Source organism: Zeugodacus cucurbitae, chromosome 2, assembly GCF_028554725.1.
Source record: "Zeugodacus cucurbitae isolate PBARC_wt_2022May chromosome 2, idZeuCucr1.2, whole genome shotgun sequence".
Lineage (NCBI taxonomy): Eukaryota > Metazoa > Arthropoda > Insecta > Diptera > Tephritidae > Zeugodacus > Zeugodacus cucurbitae.
The window spans coordinates 58341030-58368229 of NC_071667.1; the positions used below are offsets into that span (position 1 = coordinate 58341030).

The 27200-nt window shown below is 35.2% G+C and overlaps 2 protein-coding genes across 3 annotated transcripts in view; one reads left to right on the top strand and one right to left on the bottom strand.

The window, feature by feature from the left end:
* The window catches only part of LOC105214565 (protein timeless homolog), a 458589-nt gene that overhangs the window by 200492 nt on the left and 230897 nt on the right, over positions 1 to 27200 (bottom strand). The window lies entirely within an intron of this gene.
* Positions 1 to 27200, top strand: part of LOC114804265 (uncharacterized) — an 88099-nt gene that overhangs the window by 11502 nt on the left and 49397 nt on the right. Inside the window, exon 2 of the mRNA XM_054230443.1 lies at positions 8633 to 8676. The gene's annotated coding sequence lies outside the window, so the exon portion shown is untranslated. The remainder of the gene's footprint in view (positions 1 to 8632; positions 8677 to 27200) is intronic.

Here is a 27200-nt window from a genome sequence, read left to right on the forward strand (position 1 = left end):
GAATTTTATGCTATTCTCTATTGACTCTAAACAACAGTAGCACTGTACTTGCTGCGCTTACGTTTATCTGCCCAACAATTTTAGTCTTCCATTTTTATTTGATTTTTTTTTTTAATTGGAGATATGTTGGAAAGTTGGGTATATGAGTGCTGGCGTGCATACCAAAAGAAGTTGTGGTGAAATCTGCGTCATCCAAACTTTCTTCTAAAATATCTGATACTTCCAGCGTATCATGCTCCTCGCTTTCGGCTCGGATCAGCCAACTCTACCTGGTGGTCCAGCTAATTACCGAACTGCATCAAATTCGCAACAGCTTCTTCCAAAGGAGATAGTGGTATCTGTTTGTTAACTCCTCCTCTTGTTGCTCCAGCTTCGGACTTGTTGTGTACCATTTTTTCTTCGTTTGGAATTTTAAGACCTTTCATATCTTAAATATAGTCTTAGATATAAAAGTGCGAACTTTATTAACTTTATGCCAGCCATTTCCGATGCGTGATGGCGGTGCGAATGGAATTAGTTTTTTTGAAATATCCCTCCAAAATTTAAAGGTTTTATTTCTTTTCTAAAGTCTTTGGAATATACAGGATATTTTTTTAATTAAGAATTCTATAAATGTAAATTGAGTATAAAAAATTCTATATACAATAAGCTCATATAGCTCATATAATGCTATCACTAGAGTTAATAATTATAATTCAGAAAATCGACTCTCAGGTCCAAATTTTCAAATCTTTAGTTTCTTTCTTTCGAACATTTTTAAAGTGATAATCTCATTTGCCAAAAAATAGAATCAAATCTGTTTCCAAAAATTACTTGACAGGAAAGAAGCAAATAACAGATTTTTCAAAAGCACTATTTTACAACTATAATGCCATTTCCGTTTTTCAAGTCTTTGTTTTACCAAATAATATGAAGCTTAATGAATTGTTTCCTAACTGTTTTAGACTATAGTAGACTATAGGGACAATATAACTGTTGTTGTATCAAGTTTCCATAGGTCTACTTTTCAGCGAAAGAAGCTGAATTTTAACTAAGATGAGTCAGAGCCAAATGATTTCTAACAAGGACAGTTTTTCACTCTCTTAGATCTTAAGGAATTGTAGTAAGGCCTCCGAAACGTAAATAACAAAAATGTGAGATCATTGAAACTAAAAATGCGGCTGAATGCGGCTATATATGCTGATTTCACATTTATTTCTTCGCTAACAGTATTGAAAAGGCATCAGCAGTCTCTGCTGGCAACTGCTTACAAAATTGAAATACAAATGTAGAATTAATACAAATATCATTAAATACAATCAAATTAAAGCAATAAGTATGTAATATAAGACAGACAATAGCATTTCAATGCGAATTTTACGACTTGGGCATCTGCATTTAATTGCATTAAATAAAATGGAAATTGATGTGTCATTAAGTGTCAAATAAAAATCAAATATCAAGCAGACATAGACATTAATAAACTGGCAACACCACCACCACCTATGTAAGTGGCACGTATTGCCAGTGAGCGCAATGAACTTTACGCAAGCAATGACACCGGACAGCCAACCACCTTTGGCGACATCAAAAAGCAATCAACACACCACCACACCACACCACACTACAACAAATGCGAGGGGCAACCAGCCGTGATGCCATGACGCAGCACTTTTGGGGCAAAAGCACTTACTTTACTGGCGAGTAGGTAAGGTAGTATGTGGCTGCTGCGCTTACTTGCCTGCTCAAAAAAGCATAGCATCGCAATAACAACAACAACAACTGACAATTAGTTGTAATTTTAGTACTAATTAACACGGGAATGCAATAATGAAATCACAACACACACAATGCGAGACAACAACCGACTTAAGGGCGTTGCCGACAAGTTGAAGAAAGAGGGAGGGTGTGTGACAGGACACAATGCATTGTAAGGTACCAAGGTGAGGGGTTGAAGTGATGATGATGTTATGAGGGTAGTTGTTTGTGGGTAAGTGGCATATGTTGTAAGTGAAGTTATGCCCAGTAATAGAAGTGCCTAATAGACAACACAATGCAGCTCTTACAGTACAGACTTACATACTAACATATGTACAATATTTAAATCAAGATCCAATTAAATGAAAGTAGAAAATGATAGCCACTTCTTGAAGTGACTCAGAGATTACATAGTACATGCTAGAGCATGGCTTAGCAACGCTCCAGCGTAGAGACAGCACGTAAATAAATGCAAAGCACAATGCAATCTCTGTGCCAATAAAATCTGCTGTAAACTCAAGCACTGGTGCTACACTGCGTATGAGCAACCTGAAAACGCAAGCACTCCGTAGGTGGGGAGAATGGGGACAATAAATTTGTGCAAAAAATTGTTTCTGTGCAAATATTATATGCATGCTTGTATGTGTGTGTGTGTGTGTGTGCACTTTTCGACAGGCAATATATGACCCGGCATGCCGAAGTATGTAGCTCTGTCTGTGTGTATGAGTGTGTATGCGCTGTGTGTGTGCTGTGTGTTTGCCTGTTCGCTGCAGCGCCTTGCAGAACGATAAATTTGAGAAGCCATAACCATCAAGTAAACTCTAATAGACATTTACATCAGCCGGCGTGGGGAACAACAAAGCAAATTGTAAGATTGTGCTGGGTTGCATGCACTCTAACTATCTAACCTACCCCCGCTCGATCACGGCACATCTTTATATAGATTAGTGATTAGAAATCAGCAATGTACATTGCTGACGAAAAATTCACATAAATTCTGCTGATTGTTGTAGTTTTTTATTGTTGTTGTTGTATCTCTAGTATTTTGTTGTTGCTGTTGTAATTTTATGTTTTTGTTGTTGTTGTGTTTTTCTATTTCTGTTATCGCTGTTTAAGCGTTGATTCTGTATTTTTAGTGTTGTTGTTGTTGTAATTTTTACCAATATTGTTGTTGTTGTATTGCCATTGTTGTAAGTGGCATAATGCATTTCATCCCCCAAATAAATAGAGGAAAACATGCAAGTAGTTGGTTGGTATGTGGCATGCAACATATTCGCACGAACGATTATAGAAATATATTTGACTTCGCTCATATGTTTGTTGGTGGGCGACTCGGGCTGCCCGCTCAGCGTCAATATGCATGCCACCATAAATGTGCACACGTACAAATTTAATCCTTAAATGTGATGGTATTTTGCTTTTTTCATTTTTGCTGTGCTGTGTTGTTGTTGTTGTTTTATTTAACTACAGCTGAGGCAACCCCCAAAGGTTTTTTTTTTGTTTTTCTATCACTAATAGCTACTACAAAACGCTCGTCTTGCATACATAATTGAAGATTTTAGCAGCAGTTTAAGTGTGGCGGGGCCGGGGAGCAGGGCATTATAGACAACAATAACAATAACAACAACAATAAGGCTATAGAAGTGAGCAAACAACAGCAATCAAAAGTGTGCGAGTGGTGGATGGGGTCGATGCTAAGCGATTTAGTTTTGTTGTAATACATATAGTATTGTTGTTGTTATAACAGTTGAGTGTGCCATTGTGTTGCCCTGTTGCTCGGTCGGTTGTCCCTGACTGGAGCTGGTTTCGTGGAGTTTGAGCAGTTCACTCACCCCTCCACCCAACCGATGCAGTCAAGCAATTCAACCAGCCGTTTGCCATGGATTTTTGGTTAAATTAAATTTACGAGCTCATGCAATTTAGTTGGCTTACGAAGCGTAAGTGAGTGATGAACGATTTGGGGTTGGGGAAAGTGCGGAGTACATGAACAAGTCTAAAGTTTAGAGCGCCATATAAGCAAGGGTGTATAGCGATGGGGTGGGTCAACAAGTGAGCGTTAAAATGCAAAAATTCGTTTAGTTTCGTATGTTATGCATAAACACATGTGTTAAGCGAAGCATATTTAAAGCCTTCTTTATAAGATTATAATACGTACACACAACCCCTTTCTTATATTCTCTAAATTAACTTTATTACTTTAGCTCAAAAATTGAATTAAGTTGAGTTAAGGAGTTTTAAGATGTAAAAAGAAATGAGAATAGAGCCTCTTATGGTAGCCTCTACTGAGAGGGTTAATTTGATTAGTACTAAATTGAATGCTATAGTCTAACAAAATGTATGCACTTTGACTTACTTAGTAGAGATTTAACTCATGCGAAGTGAGTTCGTCAGAGAGCGGTGGTGGTATAGTCAAGTACGATACCTGCTCTCTAGTAATGAATTCAAAAGAGGTCTTTTAACACACTCTTAAAAGTAGAAGATACACACTATCAGTTGACATAACCCCATTCAGTATGAAGATAGACCAGCCTTAGTAGCTGGTGATCTTATGTCGGTTTCGAACACCTCAACTTATTCCAGCGTAGAAAAGAAGTGTCGCTTTTCTCTCAAGACGGATGTGCAACTAGAAGAGTTCATTCTCTTTATTTCCTAAGCTATGCATTCTGTTTCCAAGACAGTCAACTCCAAGCGATCTAATGCTATATCATACATACTACAATAACAACAATCAATTTCATATAGCAATATTAGCTGGAAACCCACACTTCCGACATATTTAATCCATTTCCAAGCCACCATATGAAAATCGAATGTTTTCATGTTAATTTTCATTCATTGCCATGCAACATTTGTTGGCAAGTTGGATAATAATAACTTCAATTTCGCATGATAAACAGATCAAAGCAGTAATGAAGGGAGCAGTCAAAGCATACGAAAACTGGGAGAACCTTACACTACCCATGCACAACCACTTATATGATAAAGATAGAAATATATCTAAACGAGTTTGTATTTGTCTCAAAGTGGTATCACTTTCATGTGTATATTGCCTTCATTTCCGCACAGCTCGAGTGGTGTGAGCAGTTCAAGGACTTCTATGTACCGAGTTGGTTATGATTTTTGCCAACGCACACGGCGACACAAGAACTCCCACGAGAGGTACTCTACATACAGTCAAGCATACGTGGTTATATGAATTGGTATATAGGGTGGTCCATATGGTGGTTTATTATTGAGGGGTTTAGCTTTTTAGCTTTCTATCAAGAACGATTTTCTCCCTGATTACTAATTTTAAGGTTGGGCTATGTCAACATAGTAGCGGTACTTTACAACAACCAACAAAGAATTATTTATTACTACATATCCCAACTCCGAGACTGCTAACAAGCACTTTAAGATCTTGTCTTCAAGTTCCACCTAGAAAAAATCATTGATACTATTCGTTGTGCTCATAGGAAATTACTATTCCAGAAATAATATGTTCAAATAATAATGTCTCCAAGATCATACATTAGTTTCTAGACCGACTAGGACTTTTGCAGTCACATTACAAGGAAGTTTTGAACTTCGTCATTTTTTTTGAGAAACTTGCAAATGGACCACCCTATACCACAAAATTGTAAAAAAAATATATACATCTTGAAGTACGCAGCAACAACTGGATGGAACGTTTGCAGTTGAAAAAATTTGCATATTTATGAAGAACAATTGGCTTTCTTGTTGCCGGCAAAATCATGACAGGGAGGAGTCGAAGAGTAAGGCAGTCAGTCAGCAAGAGCTTTGTTGCTTGGCTTTGAAATAATTTGCCTAGCATAGCCTAGTTATAGAGAATTTAGAGCGTTTCAAAGGGCAGCAGAGTAATAGAAAGGGAGAGCATTCACCAGAGATAGAGAGAGCAGAAGAAGAAGAGAAACTAGTTGTTATACAATAATAATAACGGAATAGAGATAAAATAAGTAAATGGTGGGGGGAGGGAGGAAAGTATATAATAAATAGCGGCTGTAGGATAATGTAAAGCAACAAAGTTGACTTCAACAGTACAGCATGTGGCAGTGTGTGTGTGGGTAGAGGGAGAAGTGAAGTGCAGATGGAGCTGGGGCACAAAAAATACAAAGGATATTCAGATTTCAGCATAAAATGCGTAATCTCTGCAGGCTGATTTGCAAAATGTAAGCAGCAGCAGCAGCAACAGCAGCAGTGGCAGTGGCAGCAACTGTGGAAGTTTTACAATTCGTGCCTAGGGAAGGCAGCAACAAATGCCATAAAATTGACAGACATGGCTGAAGAACAGAGCAAATTTTGTAGAAAACTGCAATTTCTCGGCGCTTAAAGTGGCAGCTGTGGAGATTTGTATTATTTAAATTTGAACGCATTTACTGTAACACACGCACCTACCACATTTACTCGCTCGCCAAGCACTAGTCTGTCACCCAGTATGGCTGCAACGCTGTGGCTGTTTAGACACTTAGTTACACGCTGTTACTAGCTGTTAGCTGCTGGCTACTAAATTGCTAGTAAAATGCAGTGAAATGAAATTGTGCAAATAAAATGTTGTGTTGCCTATTGCTAACCAAAGAAATTCAGGCCAAGTGCCGCCAAGTCAAGTGGTGTTCGCCCAACCCTCCTCTGCACACAAGTGCTCATTGCATTGTGGACTGCAAACGTTGCCGGATTTCTTGCTTTTGTATTTGTATTTTTTATTTGATTTGATTTTATTTTTATTGTATTTTTCATTGTGGCATTCATTGTTGTTGTTCTGTACCAAATTAGTATGCATACGTCTGTATTAGTGTAAGTAGCTGCAGGCTTTCGGAACGGAAATGAAATTAAATTAAATGCAAATTCCTACATTGTAGTCTAAAGTAAAGTAGTAAAGACGTTGCAATAACATGTCTATGGTATTAAGAAAGCGAAATGATTGAAAGAAGGCAACAGTGCTGAAGGCTAAGCAATTTAGAAATAAGCAGTTGTTAAAGTAGCTGGAGTAAGCGCGTGGAGGATTTGTAAGCATTTATAAAAAAAATATAAATCGTTCGGGTCACTTATATAAGAAAAAAGTTAGATATTTCAAAAAGTTCACTCAGTTACCTTCATTAAAAACAATACAATGTTAGAGTTTTTTCAGCATTTAAAAAACACTTAAATTTAGTCTATAAACATACAGAATAAGTTATAAAATGTTATTGAGGGAAAATTAGAAACATGCCGAGGGTATGATGTCTACATTTTCATTATTAAATAACAACGAAGCCAAGATTATCATCGATGTAGAGCAAATGATTAAAAATTCATTGATTTCCTGCGGCAATATAATCACCGACTGACAGTGGTCTCAGGAGGACGACGCCGAACGTCATACAGTGCGTGAAACCATCACTTTAGTGGAACAAATGTTTAGTAATAAAATAAAAGGGTTTTTCAATAAGAGCGCTAAAAAAGTTTTTTCTTCATTCCTGTAAAAGTACGATGACATTATGTATGGAACTCGATTTCTTTTGCATGACCACCACTGACACGCTTGTAGAATATAAATCGGAAGACACTGCTGCTTTTTCAAGTTCGATGTTCGTACGAAGTTCATCAATCGTCGCTGGCTTGTTGGCAGAAATCATAGAGCCCCATAGGAAATAGCCAATTGACCAAACTTGGTTTTCAATAAATCGATTGTAACATTCGCTGTAGTAAATTTTAATAATTTCGACTCGTTGTTGGATCGTTTATCTTTCCATGATGAAATGGCAAACCTTACTGAAGAGAAATGTCAGAAGAGCAAAACAATATGGCGACGTTTGCTGTCCCTATCGGTATACTTTTGTAGCGTCCCTTTTGGAAAACTCTTTATATTAAGAAATGGACTTGTCGATTGGTGAACCACTGGATACCGACAAGAGATGTTTTTTATTTTCCATTCAATTCATGTTTTGTTATTGTTGATTCAAAAAAATTAATTCGACAGTGATTTTCTAAGTACAGAACATACCATATGAGCATTGAGGACAAGGTACTCACTGAGCTTCCACAAAATGCAGACAATAAAGTTGATCGATCTGCCTCTTATGTTAGCCTGGGTTGATAATTAAATTTTTGTGAATAAAAAATATTCAAAATAGAATGGAATACAGAGAGCTAATCTAGACATATCCCTCTCCATCCGTCTACCTAATACAGCCAGCATCTTCAAAGCAGAAGTACAGTGAAGCCTTATTGAACATCTATGGGGGGATACAGAAAACAAATATATACACAGATAACCAGGCGGCATTGCTGGCTTTATCAACTCGAGCTTAATTCCTATCTAGTCAGCAACTGCAAGAAGGTTTTGAACTCACTAGCAGAAAAACTCCACCTATACATAATCTGGGTCCCCGGACACAGGCACATTATTGGTAACGAAAAAGCAGACAAGTTGGCAAAAACAGGAGCTTCTCTAGATGAAGCCGAGGCAGAACAAATACCACACCCATTAGGAACTATTAAGAGAGAGCTTTATAAATATTTTGAACAAATTGCTTAAAAAAGATGAGAAGCTATAAACAAATGTAAAATAATAAAGCAGATTTGGCCAAAATGTGATAGAATATAAACTAAGGACCTATTAAACATATCCAGGAAATGTGTAAACAGGGCATTGTCCATTCGGAAAACATTCGTTGGCAATGGGTCTGTCCTTTAACGACATATGTCGCTCCTGCAAACTAGAAGAGAACAAGGAAACGGGTTTTCACCTCCTTTGCGAATATCCAGCCCTATCACAAACCAGACATAGAACGCTTGGTATTGACCAGGCACCAAATCTTCAATGGGTGGCCACAATTATATTAAAAAAATTATATTTATTTAGTGCTTCATATAATTTTACAGTATTTTTATAAAAAGTATATATTTTTCTTTCCAGACTCTTTCGGCATCATCATCTACTCTGTGAGACTAATAATACAGGTAAGGGTCTCGAATAACTTCTATTTAATATAACGCTAAATGCTTTAAGACACTTGAAAAGAGATATTATTTTAGTTAAATGGGGAATAAATTTTTTTGACTTCGAAGAACTCATTTTTGCAAAAAAAAATTAAGTAATACATATTTTCAATGAATCTAAAGCTGCCTACAATATTTCAGTACTTTTTCCAAAAGATAAATCAGCAAATATGTCACACATAAAAAATCACAAACTAACTGCCCCTGGATTACCTAAAATATAGCTTCTAATCAAATTTCTGTTGGTATTACCCACAAAAATTATAACAAACTAATACTCTATTCAATAAATGGGCACATTTTATGTGAGAAATTCCAGCGAATTTCCGATTTAACCGCTTATTTCACAGCACTAACCAAAGTCAACTTGCAACTACTTTCACGCTGAGGTGATGTCATGTGGTGCAAAATGCTACGGAAACACACACGAAAAGCAATTTCAAGCGCACTCTAGCTCAACCTCTACTCGAACAACTTTCTAATTTCCAAAGTATGCGTCATTATTCTCAGAGACTTATACTCTTAAAAGTGAGGTGAGTATGTGTAATCATCACACTCGCACACATACACACTCACGCGAGCGCGTTGTAATCCGTAATAATTAATTTAGCATCACATTTAATCCCATGCTCGCTCAAACACACTCACACTGTCAACAAGTTTAATGCGCTTTTTACTCAACACTTGAGCATGAAATTGCGCTTAGCGCGGCGGTGTGAAATTATTACAGCGCGAAATGCCATTCCATTTTGAACTCACGCAAAATTACGCGCATAAATCTTAAGTTTTTAATCCTTGCTGACTTGATTGTTTAGAGAAGTGCTCACATGTCTCTGTGTGTGTGCGTATTATACTCGGCATTATTATGTAGAAGAACACACCTGCACAGCGCGCTCATTGTTTCATTGTGCTTAAAGCATACAGACTTAGTGTATACAGCGGTGTTGCTAGGAAGTTTCTAAGAAAAAAAATATTCCATCACTTTTGTAACAATGTAGCTATGTGCAATTAGATATCCTTGATTTCGTTCAGGCTCTAACGCGTGTGTGCATATGTACGTGTGTGTGCCAACGTGACGCGTTCACTCAAATCCAGATAGCAGTATTATATGGCATATCCTAGAATATGGCACTCCGACATCACACACACCGACAGCCACATATCGCTGAAATTCACTGTCAATCATCTCAAATTCCTTTTTATAAAAATTATTCAAGAGTATTTGATTACTCTGAGAGTTGTTATTCAAATATATTTAGCAATTGGAAAATGTTCACAAAACTAACTTTTAGAATGTAACAATTTGTATGTGTAGAAATTCACTTCCATTTAAAAAATAACGAGAATACGAGTAATGATGAAAAATATACTTTGGTAATCCCCGGAAATTTTCAACCAACACATATTGCCACCATTCACTAGTTGTGCTGTCAAATTTCACAGAAAATAAAATAAACAATCAAAAGCATCAATAATTTTATATACAGCAACAATGGCGCCATCTATTTTTGGAGAATATAAAACATCAAACAAATTTTTAAATTTTGAATTAATTAATATTACTATTTAAATTGGACCGACTGTGGACCACAAACCATACTCAAATCCACCTTAAGACACACAAACATATTCCATTCAATTTCATAATATATGCTGAACTCTGACATGATATCACAGCTAGCACTACCATGATAAGTCCGTTTTCTCTCAATATCTATTTCTCTTTGCATCTTCAAAGTGCAATCTTCTAGTTTTAGTAATTGGTAGAATGTTACAACGAAAGAAAAACGAGTTTCAGCGAATACCAAATTGTATGGAAGTTAGAATAATTCTGTGGAATTATTGAATAGAGTTCGAAAAGAAAGAGATTAGGAATATATAATATAGGAAAGTTCTTGAGAAAATATTTTAGATTACACACCAGCTCTATCCAGTAATCCAGAGTATAACAGAATATATGATGTTTTGATGTTATCGATACGATTTGGTTTTTATACTCTCGATAACAAAAGATAACTTGAGTAAAAATTTAGATATTTTAATGAAACTTGATACACATATTCCTTAGCACCCTGAGGAGGTTGGTATTGAAAATGGAAATCAGACCATTTCCACGCCCACAAAATGGCGAAAACCGAAAACAAAAAAAGTGGCCCTTTTTAAAATCGTCGAAATTGAACCATAAATTTTCAAGGCCCCATATATCGAACATGAGGACCTCAGTGCATCAAATAAATTTTTTAACGAAAATATAGAGGGAATATTTTTCTTCTATCGGGAAATCGGGTTATAACTTCCTCTATTTTCTTTATACCATATATATCGGTTAATATGTGAGACATATCAGGAAAACTTAGTGAATAGAATGTAGCTAGGAGGCAAAAATAGTTGAAATTGGTCCAGGAATTACCCAGACCACATATACTATACATATATACTGATTTTTGTTTTCTATTGGACTTTATGACCAAGAATTTGGCTTTGTTATAAAGATTACGGTCTGCCATTATGTTTCAAAAATGATCTCGGGCAAGCAACAGACGCGGCTGACTCGAATAAATACCATCCGAGAGGCTCAATTTCCGATCACTTTTGGGGCCATATGTCAGCAAAAAATGTTGTTTCGAAGCAAGTCTGTTCATTACACTGTACAATACGCGACTGGGTATTGGACCAAACTATTTTTTCCGGGAGATTGAGTCATAAATAAAAAAGTGTATTCTCCGATTTTCAATGTTAGCTTCCAAAATCGAAATAAGTGGATTCGGAATTCGAACAACGATGGACTTTTTAAAAAATATAATATTTTAATATCATGCTACTCCAAAATATAGATATAATCTTAATTTTATTCTTAATCCAATGATATTTGAAACATGTTCGTCAAGTATATATGATAGATATATGTAGTTAGATATAGGATTACATATCAAAAAAATTACCATGATGAAGAGACGAGTCGAAATGGAAAATGAAAATAGTTGAAATCGGATAATAACCACCCCCACCTCACATACAAAGGTTATGTTGAAAATTACTAAAAGTGCGTTAACTCACTAACGAAAAACATCAGAAACACTAAATTTTACAGAAGAAATAGCAGAAGAACGCTTTACGAAATGGAAAACAGATGTGGCGTCGCGCACTTATGGGTCAAAAACCAAATCTCGGAAACTACTCGACCGATTTCAATGAAATTCGGTATATTACACTTTCTTGACACCCTCATGACACTGGTGGAATATGAATATGAATCGGTTCACAACTACGCCTACTTCCCATATAACTCAATTTTGAATTGCATCTGATTCGTTAACTTTATAGTATATGCATTAGGAACCAATGAAGATAGCGGAATAAAACTTTACACAAATACTATATTTGAGCTGTGGCATCACTTGTGAAAAAATTGTATAAATCGGAGAATAACTTTTCAATGCCCCGGATATCGATTATGAAGAACTCAGTGCCTAAGGGTAATTTTTCACCGAAAATATCGGTAAATGTCACAGATATCTTAATCAGATATCTTAATTCAGAGGGAACTTAGCCTTTCCTTACTTGTTCGATATACATTTTTTTTTTGTTTTTTCTTCGAAGATTAAACTTTGACTATTATATTTGAGCATTATATATTTTGTATTTAGAATACGAAATTTTATTTAATTCTGGTGTCGCATTGTGATTGACTTAAGAAATTCTCCACAAATGCCACCTCTAATGTTAGGTGAAACTTCCATAGTAAGCATTTAAGGGCCACTAGCATAAAGGTGCTTACCAACATTAAACTAGTTTAAAACTCTTTAAAATAGCAGCATACACCGGCGACAAAACAAGCAAGAAACAGTTTTTGTAACCACACCTGTAAGAGTATGAGTACACCAAAAGCAGTGTTGCAGCGCCTGAGTTTGTGTGCAGTTTTGGTGAAAATTTCATGTGGCTAACCAAAAACGCCGCACAATATGTGGCAGCTAAAAACTTTTCATCACTATTGTCATACATTGCACTAGATTGTGGCAAACTGAGTAAGAGAGTGTGTGAGTGTTTGAGAGAATCTGTGGCTGTATGTGTTGGTGTAATGTATGCGATGCAGCAGCGCACTAAATGCTCCACTTGCTAACTTCTTTTTTATGACATTTTCAATGAATACAAATGTTTAATTAAATAACGTTGAGCGGCGGCAAGAGCGTGGGAGGGGGTTTAAACACACACACGCATACAAGGAGAATTGGTGTTGGTGCCAGCGAGATGAGTTGGTTGGCCATAAAGCACATATGCCGCCACATTGCGAGGCTGCGTCGGAGCATGTGTAATTGTCTACATGTGTTGGAAGACACACACAAACCCCACTTACACCCACAACCACACTCACAGACAAGCGCATGACTATAATTTATACAATTTTCATGCGGCGCCGGATTTATTTTATTTTGCGCTCGTAAAACATTTAACTATGTAAACACGCACACATCTACATATGAACACACATGTATGTATGTGTGTGGCAAGTAGGTAGGGCACTTACGCTAGTGCCTCGCTTGAGTGATGCGCCACAGCTCGGAGCTTGTAGGAGCATTGCTCATATCATAAATCGTGCGAAAGAGTATTAGTCAAGGAGGCTGTGACAGCAACTACGCATATTATTCTAGCCAACTCACGACAACACAAACACACTTTGACTTAGTGCAACACACACACACATACATACGCACATTAGATGTAATTCAAAAGCACTTAAATGGGCTCATACATGTTTAAGTGTCTCTGGAAGAATTATTTCCCGCTCTCTCTCAACTTGCTTTTCTCTCCATTCATTGTTATTCTGCTACGCTACGGCCGCTATTTTTAGCACAAATGATGATCCCAGACGAATTAAGGAGTTTCGCTATTATTTGTAGCTAAACGCTGGCTGAGCTGAGCAGCAGCTTCCAAACAATCGTAAGCGCAACTAAGCCAAGGTGGGTGCGGAGGTGTCATCAAATGAGAATAAATGTGTGGCACACGAGCTGACACAGCCGTAGTCTTCGTGTACTTTATTGGCCAGACTATGTTGGGATTTCGAGTGTCGCATAATCGCGCGCAAATGAATGTCTTCAATGATTTTATTGACAACGCACTGCTTGCAGGGGTGTTTTGTTCTAGTTTTTGTGATTTGTTATAAATGAGTGAGATTGTGGCTTTTTGTGAGTGGAGGACAAAAGACAATGAAATCGAGGTGAAACTTGTATTTTTGCGAAATGTGGGAATTGAGGTAACTTAAAGCATATTCTAAGTTTTAAGAAAGTTAGACAAATCTATAAATTTTCTAGAAATATTTAACCTGTTATCAACATTATTATTATACTATTACTATTTTGAAATACAATAAGGTGGTAACTCTGTTAAACAAAAAGTCTGAAATAAAGCCTCTAAATTTTTATTTTTTAACATTTAATATTTTGTAATAACAATGGCTTGTGTATTCTAAACTTGTTTTTTTTGGTTTGCAATTATTTTTATTAAAATCAGTTGGCAACTCTATATAGAATTAATTCATTCTTAGATATAGTTTTATTTGGGAACTCGCAAAAAATGTGTACGTCACTAGTGTTCAAGAATAATTCTAATTTTTAAAGTAATAAAATAGGGTATTAGGTTCTCGATGGATCCAAACACATTCAAAAATCGCTTTCCAGCGTTTATCAAACTTTTTATAACGAAAAAAGTTTTTTAAGAACCTCAAAATGGATGTTTTTGCTTGATTGTATTTTGTAAAGATATAGTGTATATATAGTAATATTTTGTATAGGTATTGTGCCAGAGGACCCATCGGAGAGTCTTCCAAAGCGGTCGCATATTAAGTGGATAGTTTGAAGCTTACATCCTACAATACAAATATGAATTATAATATTAATAAAATCTAGAGTAATGTAGAAAGTAATTGTCTCAGTTGTTCTTCGCTATCAGTATTCTCCATCTTTCAAAAAGAATAAGAATAAGAAAAAAGAAGAATAAAATCTTAAAAATTTCACCATATTGGTGCTTATAATCGCATATATAAATTAGAGCCTCTAAACTCTTGTTGTTGTTATTGTAGTTACAAAAAAAAAATTAAATAATTTTTATGAACGTTACCGAGTTGCCAGTTCCTTACTGTAGAAATATGCAAGTTCCCCTTATGTAGACCCGACTGTGGTGGAAACGCCTCTTAAAACACTTATCTTTTAACAGATCACAAAACAAAAATACTCCGGACATATGGCAGAAACTATCCACTAATACAGAAAATTTTAGATAATGTTACTTAAAAATATGGCTATTGAAAATATATTCAAGTATTTTTTTTTACAATTTATGTACTCTCGCAAGAAAAGTTGTTCACATAACGGTTGTTTGTAAGTCATAAAACTAAGCGAGTTAGATATAGGGTTTTTTATATCAAGATGATCAGAGTGACGAGACGAGTCAAAATCCAAATCAAAATCGGTCCACTGCCACACCCACAAAATGGCGAAACCGGAAAACACATAAAATGTCAGAACTAAGCCATAAACAAAGTTATAAAAGTAAAATTTGGTACAAAGGATCGCACTAGGCAGGGGTATATTTGGATGTAATTGTTTTGTGGAAGTGAGCGTGGCTCCACCCCCAAATAGGTATTATGCATATATCTCGCAAGTCAATAAAGCTATATAAACCCAACTTTCTGCAGTCGGTTCACTTATCACAACCCCCCACACATACCATGGAAATAGTTGAAATCGGATAATAACCACGGTCATCTCCCATACCAAGGTTAGGTTGAAAATTATTAAAATTGCGTTAAATCACTAACGAAAACCGTCAGAGGCACTAAATTTTATAGAAGAAATAGCAGAAGGAAGCTGCAATCAGAATATTTTACAAAATGGAAAATGGGCGTGGCGTCGTCCACTTATGGGCCAAAAACCATACCTCAGGAACTGATAACACGGATGGAAAATAGGCGAAATGGGTTCACACCCACGGCTACTTTCCATATAACTCAATCTTGAATTTTGAATTCCAACTGATTCCTTCACTTTATAATGTAGACATAAGGAACCAATGAAGATGGAGCAATAAAACTTTACACAAATACTATATTTGAGCTCTGGCATCACTTGTGAAAAAAAAAATTGTCGACATCGGACTATAACTTTTCAAGGCCCCAGATATCGAACATGAAGAACTCTTTGTCTAAGGGTAGTTTTTCAACGAAAATATCGGTAAATATCTCAGATATTTTAATGTAATTCAGAGGAAATTTTTTCCTTCAAATAGTGTGTCTCTGTGGCAAAAATGGTTAAAATCGGGTCATAACTTCCCCTAGCACCCATATACCAAATTATAGGGTTTTCAAAAATACGATTGGCTTAATAGCTTATAAATCGGTTAAAATGTGAAATATCTTAGCCAAATTAAATGTGCATATAAACTTAGATATAATATAGGTTGGTGGTGAAAATGAGTGAAATCGGTTCAAGAATTATACCAAGCACTATATATGACGATTTTCGTTATTCTATTGGACTTTATGCCGAATATATGGGTCAAATTGTGTGTTATCTAAATAAAACTATATCGATAAATTGCGAGAGTTTAATATATTCGGTTCCTTACTTGTTTATATATTTATATATATTTTAAAATAGACGAATATCCGTAAGTCAATGACAAATTCAGTTCAATTATTTCCACAAAAAAAAAAAAAACATGTTCCTTCTAAGCACTAAATTTAGTTAACTTTACATTCACTCTATTAGTGCTTTTGCCAAATATTTAAATTTACTTTATGCATTGCACTAAATAACCATTTGAGCATTTCTCTTAAATCTGCCTTACTTAACGGCATTTGGCTAGCAAAAGATATGCCATCACTCACTCTCCGATTCCGAACAGTTTCACTGAATGCTGCCGCCTTTTTCTTGGCATCGATCGCCATTGCGCTTCTACTCCATTACTTTGCATTTTCTCAGCTTTCCCCATTTTTTTCTTCCCCACTTGTAGTTGTTGCCTTTTAGGAACTCACTTGCTTACGCAACGCACGTTTTCGGCGCATAGTTTCTAAACGTCTCCGCTACGGCATCAAACGAATTCGATTCGATTTTCCTGCAACGTCAGGCTAACAAGCAAATAACATTGCCAACACTACTTTAACACGAACACACACACACGGACACGGAGACACAGAGTGCTACATGGGAAAAATCTTTATTGCTGGTGTCACGTTGTAATTCCACTTTTGTGTGACAACAGCAGAGTTCGCACACACATCTACAGAGATATTTGGCGAAACTGCTTATGTGTGTGGTAGTTGTGTGCGTTGGAATGTCTGGTACTCGCCACTCGTCCCGCACGTGCGCCAACACCTTTCTGTTGGTGTTTGTGCTTTTTGTTGTTGCTGATTTTTTTTACTCTAGCCTATATAGCGAATTGGTGTGTGGGTGTTCGTGTGTATACATATGTGTGTAATTTTGTTAGCCTATCCGTGTGCGTTTGCTCATTGGATTATTGTATATCAAATCCAAGGGAATATGGCAAAAGTAGAACACCCAGTGAACTACATATGCACACATATATAAACAACTACAAACACACCCACCACTACATATTTACTTGCGTAACCAACACTTTTGCGAGCGTTATTTCGAACCCACACACAAATATATATACAAATTGTAGTTGTGTGTCTGTCAGTGTGTGCGGTTGCCATGTCATGTTGTTGCAAATTGACAGCGAAAGTTGGGCAACTGAATTAAAGTCGATTTAAGTTTCACTGTCACTGACATCTACAACGAAATAACAACACAAAACAAACAACAACAATAAATAATATGTTAAACAATGTAGACGAGTTAAACTATCAGAAACAATGCCGCAATGTTGATTTTTTCTTAAATTATAATATGTAAAAAGATTTGGTTATTAAATGGTGTGGTTGTCCTTATCTATCTTTTACATTGTTGTTGTAGATATTATCCTTTTATTAAAAATTTATTGAAACTTTAACCTTACAATTTCTATAGAACATCCACTTATCTAGATCATGTTCGAAACGGTTGCGAAAGCCCTTCCGTAATTTTTTACCATATACACGTGGAATACCGTGAATATCGGAAAAAAATATCGAAAAAGCCAGAAACTGTTTCCAATTATGTGATGTGTTCCAAATCTGATTGGATCTGCAGAAAGACACTAGGCCATACAAAATTGTTTATTACCCTTTGCTGAATCGAATTCATCACATTTTAATTTCGAACTGTAGGATTTTAAAAACGATACTTAAGAGACAATCGGACCGAATTTAGGTTATATTCTACAGAACTTTGGGTATATTCGCTAAGAAGTTGATCCGAATGCAAAGAGCGGCTCTAATTAGCATATACGGATCAGGTAGACTGGGTGGAGAAGTGTCTAAAGTATCAACAGCTAGACTTATATGAAGAGGTGTCTCTTTCAGGGAGCTGACTATGTGATCTAAGCTAGTAATGTGGTGCCTGATCTCACCATTTATATCATCACAGTACTTTAGTACCAGAATAGTTTGAAATATGAATAATAGGAAACGCTGGGAACTGCAGAGCTGATGAGCTTCTCGTCAGGGAATGAACCGGTGTCCCACGGTCTTCCTGCGTTCTAGCACTAACTGTGTAGACCACGCATTAGCTCGGTAGACGGTCTCTTGACAATTTTTCCTTCACTATCCAGTTTTATCTATCAGATAAATTGGCTCCAATAAATATTGAAATGTAACAGGATCAAAGTGGTTTGTCGACTCTTAAGATAGTCACAAAGAACAGGCGATCTCAATTAAAATCGCAACAATTTATTTCCCCATACACTTTTGAAACTGGACAAGAAAAGGTATTGAGTAACATTAATGTGGTTTTCTCAAGACCACGCAACTGAAATGTACAGCATTGCCTTCAGAGATCGAAATAGAATATTAGAACTAAAAAAATTGACCAAATAATTCGCATAGTATATATCGTTTAACATACGTTAGAAAATTTAATTGAGAGCATTTATTTTACTGAGGCTGAACTGTTCTAAAGGAAACAAATTTTAAATTTTCAGAGACTATAATTCCGAAGATCACCCACTCTTCAGAATCTTCGAAAACTCTCGCAGCAATATTAAATTTTTTTTTTTTTTGACTTTTATCAATCCCGAAGAAAATGCATTTTGAATTCAGTTCTTGTTCTTAGATCTAAAATGTCATATATACATGACATTCTCACTAAAGTAATCAAAACAATTATTGTGCTGATGATCCGCTACATAATGTTATCTATTAACTCCTCGTGCTCAAAAGGAGTACTTTCTGAAGAGACTATATTTACTAGAGCCTTGTGGGACATTTTTACTACAAAGGCAGATGAAGTTCGATTCTATATTAACGTATTTCTATTCAGTTAAAAAATAGCAAAAAAATATAATAAATATAAATGGAAATAAATATATAAATATAATCTTCCTTTTCCTCATTGAATTGAAACTAAGGATTAATTAATTTAATTTAATTTAAATTGAGATTGCATTAACTGCGTTGAACTGTAAATGAGACTGAATTAATTGATTCGAAACTAATGTTAAATTATTAAGCTGACGCTAAATTAATTTAATTGCATTGAAACTGAATTAATGAATTGATTTGAATTGAAAGTAAAACTGAATTTATTAAATTGAATTAAAATTGGGATTGTATTAACTGTGTTGAACTGAAACTGAGACTGAATTATTTGAAAATGATGCTAAATTAATTTAATTGAATTGAAACTGAGACTGAATTAATGAAACTGAATCGAATTGAATTACAATTGAAATGGAAATATATTTGAATTGAACTAAATTTAATTAAATTAAATTAAATCTATATTAACGTATTTCTATTCAGCTAGAAAAAATATATAATAAATATAAATGAAAATAAATATATATAATCTTCCTTTTCATTTGACATCTCTCCAGTATATTGCTAGTAATGTGCGAAATTATTGACATTCATATTTCGTAGATGAACAACAATATAATATTCCAGGCTACAGCTTGCAAAACACAATACATGCCCATTCATTGGCATTTACACTCCCCACTCCCACCCCGCTGGTGTATAAATCTTTAATTGACATTCATACCGTCAATCGGTTTTAAATTGTTTTGCCCACACATAGCTATAATATGCAGCTTGTTCTGCCCCTAATTTCATCAATAATGCCATATTTTCATTCCTTGTGGCAAACAACAATGGCGCTTCGTTAGCGCGCAGCAGCAACAACAACAACAGTGGAGTAGCCATCAAACACGCGCTTATTAGTCAACAAAATCACGTACCAGTCAGGCAGGCAGGCAGGACCCTCCTACCGCAATGTCCTTAGGACTCAGCCTACATTTATTGCTGCGACAAGCGGTTAGTCTACACTTCCAGCCTCTCGCTCTTATATTTGTCAATACACACCACAAATACATAATTTTTTATGCATAAACTTTTTTTCAGTTGTTTTTTTTTTCTATTTTTCGAATATCTTTGAATGCTGATACTGATTAATGCTGGCGCTTTTATTTGTGGTTATGTACAAGTTGCACACACACACACACACACATACATATATTTATATGCAGATATGTATATGTTGTTGTTGTTGTTATTTTTTGCCATTTCATTATTGCCATCAGGTTTTATTTGTGTTCTGCGCTCGGAAATTTAATCACCAATTATAACGGTTGTGTAGATGCAACAGCATTTTTTTGTTGTTTTCAAGTGGCAATGGCATATATGGCACATGTGTGTGCGTGAGCTTATTGATTTTGCGGGCGTTGTACTTCATTAAATGCGAGCATGTGTGAGTGCATGTATGCGGTCGGAATTAATTGAGTGGGCGTTGTTTTTGGTTTAATTCTAATTTTTGTTGTAAATATTTATTGTACAACAAATACAAAACACAACAACAAACAACATCAGAGAACACTATTTCGTGGCGTGTGTATTGCGGTGGTGCGTGTAATTTCCGATTTTAACTGTTTTATCATAATTAGAGGGCATGGTTACCGTTAGCCGCAATGCAGTTATTTCGAAAGACTATTATTAAGTTTAAAGCGAATTGAAAGCGCACAAACTGTAATGAGTACTTAAGTGTATTTAAATGCTTCAATTATTATTTTCAGTATTTTGGGTAATTAAATAAAAATGAGAAAAATTTATTTTACAAAAATTTCATATTACATTTAAAGAAGTTTAGTTGGAACAAAATATTAAGCGCAGCCCAATAGAGTAGGCTTGGCACTAAATTTAGTTGAATTGAATTGAAACTGAGACTAAATTAATTGAATTAAATTATAGTGAGTTGAATTGAATTGGAATTCAATTGAAACGGAAACTGAATTCATTGATTTTAAATGAAATTAAGTCAAAATTAATTTAATTGAAATTGAGACTACATTAACTGTGTTGCAGTGAAACTGATGCTAAATTAATTGAATTGAATTAAATTGAGTTGATTGACTTGAAATGCAATTGAAACAGAAACTGTATTCTTTGAATTGAATTGAGACTAAGCCTAAATTATTTTAATTCAATTTAAATTGAGACTTCATCAACTGTGTTGAACTGAAACTGAGACTGAATTAATTGAATTGAAACTAAAGCTTAATTAATTTAATTTAATTGAAATTGAAACTGCATTAACTGAGTTGAAAATTAATTAAATTCAATTCAATTCAATTAATTCAGTCTGAGTTAAAACTAATGCTAAATTAATTTAATTTAATTAAAACTGAATTAATGAATTGAATTGAAGCTGAGACTGAATTAATTTAACTGAATCTCAGCTGAAACTAATGTTAAATTAATTTAATTTCATTGAAACTCAATTAATGAATTGAATTGAAACTGAGACTGAATTAATTTAACTGAATTAAATTGAAATGTAATTGAAACGGACACTGAATTTATAGAATTGAATTGGAACTAAGGCTTAATTAATTTAAATTAAGACTGCATTAATTGTGTTGAATTGAAACTAATGCTAAATTAAATTAATTGAATTGAGTTGGAACTGAGACTGAATTAATGAAACTGAATCGAATTGAATTAAAATTTAAATGGAAATATTATTAAATGGAACTAATATTATGTTCCCACAGAAGCTAATCCTCGAGGTTTAGGCTGTTGAGACGTTTAACTCACTAAACCACAGGATTTAACAAGATTTCGCCATACAAAAATGACACTTCATTATCACTTCACCGTAATGATTTAAAGCTGAACTACTCTAAATCCCACTGTACGACTCTGATTTTGCGCCATCTGTTGGTCACATTTGTTTAATCAGAGCTGCTTTTCACTACAAAAACTGTCAAAAAATGTCACAGCTTCAGCCAACAGCTGCGCGGAATTTTGTTTACAGCTAGTAAGTGCTGGCTGCTGCTGGCTTTCAGATGAAGAAGAGTACCAACCGTATTATATTTTTAAAATTTATCAATATAATATTGAATAAATTACTTGCGAAGGTATTTTAAACCAAATCCACATTAAAAAATTATTTATTTTTAATAATAACTCATAATTTGTGTTTTCATAATTTCACAGCAGAAACTTTGCTAGCTAACAGTACGGAAACACTCTTACGTATATAAGTCAAAAACAGCTGATTTATAAATCTCCAACGGCAGTGCGAACGGGATAGTTTTGTGAAGCGTTTAAATGTAATCTAATCACTTCAAATTTTCTGTCGGAACATGATATAAACTAAAGTCAATTAAGCTTAGTTCAATTGGGTTGAATTGAATTGAATATTTATATTAAAATATATAAATTTGAACGAGTTTCTCTCGAAAAAATTTGAATTAAATTTAATTGAAATTAAAAAAATATTAAATCCAAGTGATTTTACTTACTTCTAAATGATAAATATTCTCACATTCAATCAATTTCAATCGGACTAAATTAAGTTGGACTAAGAAAAATTAATTTAAATTACATTAAGTTAAATCGAGCTGTCCTAAATTGAGTGAATACAAACCGCTTATGTCGTTGTCAGACATGAGTTAATTGATCAATTAATCGGCCTCTGCTCGATTTACACGCCGATTAAGATCGATTTACCATACAAAATAAAAATCTATTTTAATAGTTAATTGAATTTTAATCGACTTGAATATCAAATGCAACTCTGCGACAAAGACGTACCTTCTTTGTTTGCCATTGCCTGAATTTTTATATAAAAAAATCTACGGTAGATGTCGCTGCTGAAAAATATTAATCAGCTCACGAAACTTAATAACTTCTTATGAAAAGCAAAAACTAAAATGTATAATAGCAGATCGGTTATTGAGTAACCGGCAATGTGAAATGCAAAAAAAGGTTTCTCAATAAAAATGTTGATTGTTTAATTAATTTGGCTGTGTGAAAAGGCTATAGGAAAAATTAATTTAAATAAAGCTATGTTAAACCGAGCTGCTATAAATTGAGTGAATATAAACATCTTAGTGTTGATAAGTTGGCTCAATTAAGTGACCAAAAAATCAAGTGAACAAATTGCTTTTGACTTTGCCAAAAATTGGACTTAAAAAGTTGTAGTGGAAGTATTGCAAGAGCGTTCACATTTGCAAAAATAAAACAATGTAAGTAAGCTCAGAAGCATATTATATAGTAAACTATAAGCTGACAGGTTAAAGTGCATTAATTGAACAACTTTTCGTAAACAACTTTGCAACTAAAAGCAGTCTGTCTGCATTTTATAGCTAGCAATGCAGAACTCTGGAATTTTGTTATTGAGTTATTCATACTTTCGCTTTTCAGTCTTTTAGTCTTTTCATAAAAACTGCGACATTTCTATAAATAAATAAAAATCAAATAGCAGAAGACAGTAGAGCAATAGCAGAGAACTAATGATAGAATGGCGAATGAGCAAGAAAGCGGATAATCAATAAGTCAACAAAAGTAGTTAAGCAAAAACAGAGCACAGACGTTTAAGACGCTGAAAAAGAATTCAACAGTAAAATTATCAAAGCGTGGGAAGAAAGCGGTACTAAATTGTAGAGCAGCCAAATATTACTTCACATTGCTGTAAATGCAAAATATTTTAAATAACCAGCGACTGTGCTTGTTCAATAAGGACAACGTTTATCAAAAAGAAAAAAAAAAATTATAGAGAATATTCACGCATATTGACCGGTAAAAAGTTTGAGAGAAGTAAACTTTTAGCAGATCACGCAGCGAAGTCTTGCCGGAGAATAAAAAAATAAATAACTTCCACAAAGTTCGACAATTTGTTTTCCACAAAAAAAAAAAAATACAAAACAAAACAACTTTTCTTTATGAGACACGGAGAAACACAACCAAAGCCTCGTATCTCCCTGTAGTACGTCTGTTGCTTGTTATTTATTTGCTTGTAAAATCGTCAACAAATGGCAACATAATCATCAGTCGCATCAATATTAGCAAAGAAATATTATGCAGCTGTCAGTTAATATACATAATAGGTGTTTGCTTGTTGGCCTACTTCAAGGCGTTAGGAGTACGCCGTGAGCGCATAAATAGCATGTCAATAAATTTGTACGCGAAATATACATATCTATAAAGGCACAACGGCACAGCAGATTGTTGCGCAAGAATTTAAGGCAAATTGTTGTCATGCGCCTAGAAGTAGGCAATGCAAAATTGCTTCAGCTATTAAGTAGTTAAAAGTTTTCTTTACGGTAATTTCATTTTTATTTTTATGATGAAATAAAAGCACTTGCGCGCAAATGTTGGTCGGCTGCGCTGGAAATTATGTTGCTGTAAAATTTAAAATGCCGTTTGACGTTGGGTCATTTGCGTTAATACGCAGAGTTGAAATATACTGTATATATGTATAATACAAAAGTAAGGATATAACAGAAAGGATATAACAGACAGAAATCAGCAGAGCGGATAACCAACAAAAATTATGAAAAATAAAAATGTGTGCCACATTGCAATGACACTAAATATCGATTTTCATTGCCTACATTTGTGCGCGCACAACGTAGTATTTTTGCTTTAATTTCCGCCGCATTAATTTCGCCATTGAGTTTTCGTTTTCTAGTTGCTTTTCTTGAATTTTTACCACAAATTTTTGTGGGCAGTTATGCGCCTTCGTCGACCCACATTTATGGCGTTGAAAAGCAGGACAAAAGACCTCTCGGTCATATCAACGAATGACAATGAGCACCGCTGTGTCTGCATGCACACTCGGCTGCAGCTTCTCACTTACGCCCGGAGGACCGCAGCACTCAGTGGACTTGGTTCGCATGCCAGCTTGAATTCCGCAAGGATTCGAGCAGAGTTCAGCGCCGAACCACTTTCGCTAGCCACCAAAATGTGCGAGAATTTCAATGAAAAGAAATATATAAAATATAAAAGCAAAATGAAACGAAGTTAAAGGGGTACGCACGAGCGCCGTAGTGAAGCAGGCACAAAACATAGCACAAGCACCACTCATTCGTCATTTCGCATTTGCCCGGCCTGCTTTCACCAAAAACTGCCTGGATTATGTCGTAAAATTTTAATATCTGCCGCTGCGCTTCGCTGACTCAAAAGAAAAATGAACGCAAAGAAGAATGGTAGGCCGGTCGGAAAGCACAAAAAACTACCATTCTCATCGTTCAACGCGCCAACGCGCTCAATTGTGAAATTGTATAGTCGGTTGGCGTGCATGCTGTGCGCCTAAATGTATGCACCCGTCCAAAGCAGCCAGTCCAACGGAGGACTGAGTGTATGGCAAAGTGGTAAATGTGCGTAAATGTAAATGAGGCTTATTAGTGACAAGTGGCCCGAATGTGTTGCTGGCGAAAAAGGCCACGCAGCAGCGCTGAGCTAAATTGTGACAGCGCGCAAAGCATACTTTTATGCGTATGCATAGTATACTTGTAGGCGTAGCGTACTTTTTAATTTCACACAATGTAGAGCGGAGAGGTATTACCGCATGCCACAGCTGTTGAAAATTTTATGATTTTATTAAATTTAATAAAGCGAATTTCGCATATAAAATAAAGTTTGCAAAAATTTATGGCGCAACAACAACAACAGCAACAAGTGATAAATTTTTAAATTTTTAGCGTAATAAAAATTTGTAATATAACATTGTGAGGGCTGGAGAATATGGTACATATGGTATATGTACTTAGAATTTAAAGTGGCAAAAGAAACGGAAGTTTTTTAATGAAAATTAAATTACATTAAAATAAATTTGGTTCTCTAATAAAGGGAGTACAATCAAAAGAGAAAGAGTGAGAGAACGTGGCTGTAATTTTTCACACAAACAGATCGAGTATTCTTTTCTGTATGTCAGTTTCTTGACGACTACATATTTGGAGGATAGTGAATTGTGAAGCCAGAGGCAAGTATCTGATCTTAAATAACCTATAAATACCTTCTTGCCATTGACAATTACAGGGACGCTTTCAAAACAGTAAGCTTTACTCTGCCACAAATGCTCAAAAGCTTAACATTCAAATCAGAGACTAGTACAGAGGTCATGTTTCTGATCTCATATAACCCAGTCTTTCTGACATTGACAGATACCGTGATGCTTTCACAACAATGAAAGCTTACTCTGCCCAAAAAGCTTAAAAGCTTACATTAAAATCAGACTAGTACAGAAGCAAGTATTTGATCGTTAATAACCTAGTCTTCTTGCCATTGACAATTACAGGGACGCTTTCAAAATAATGAAAGCTTACTCTGCCACAAATGCTCAAAAGCTTAACATTCAAATCAGACTAGTACAGAAGCAAGTTTCTTATTGTAAATAACCTAGTCTTTCCGATATTGACTGTTACAGGGATTTCAAAATAATGAAAAGCTTAAAAGCTTAACATTCAAATCAGACTAGTACAGTCTTAGTTTGAAGCAACATTTCGGACAAACTGCACTACATTTTATTATTATTTTTCAAATCCAAACTTAGTGTTGCCATAGTTTCCAATACCTCCGCGCTACCATTCATTATTCTACAAATATCGCTATCATTTTCGTCTAAGCGTCTACGCTGTGCCATTGGCTAGACTATTTGTTTTCTCAACTTCACTGCGGCACTCGAAAACAAACGCGCTTGAGACACTTGAAATACGCTTGTCTTCCGCAGCTGCTAAGCGCCTTTGCTTTGTTTTTTTTTTTTGTATTTTCTTTCGTTACTTAAGCTACTCGCTTTTTGACCAAGCTTGCCATGTGATGCCACTTGATGTACTTATTTATTTCGCACTCGAGTCGCCGCTTGCCGAGCGCGTCGTTTTAGCTGTCAACGCTTTGTTCAAGTATCGTGTACACAATATCAAAATCGCTTCAAGTTTTTGTTGTTCTTGCTTTTGAATTGCATAATTCCATGCTCGCATTTGGCTTTTGCTTAAACTTTTGCAACGAAACTGAAATCTATTCAACTAGTTACTTCGCTGGACTTTAGTTAATGCTCACTCGTAGTCAGGTCTTAAGTATTTAAGCGCTTTTGTTGTCCTGACATTTAAGT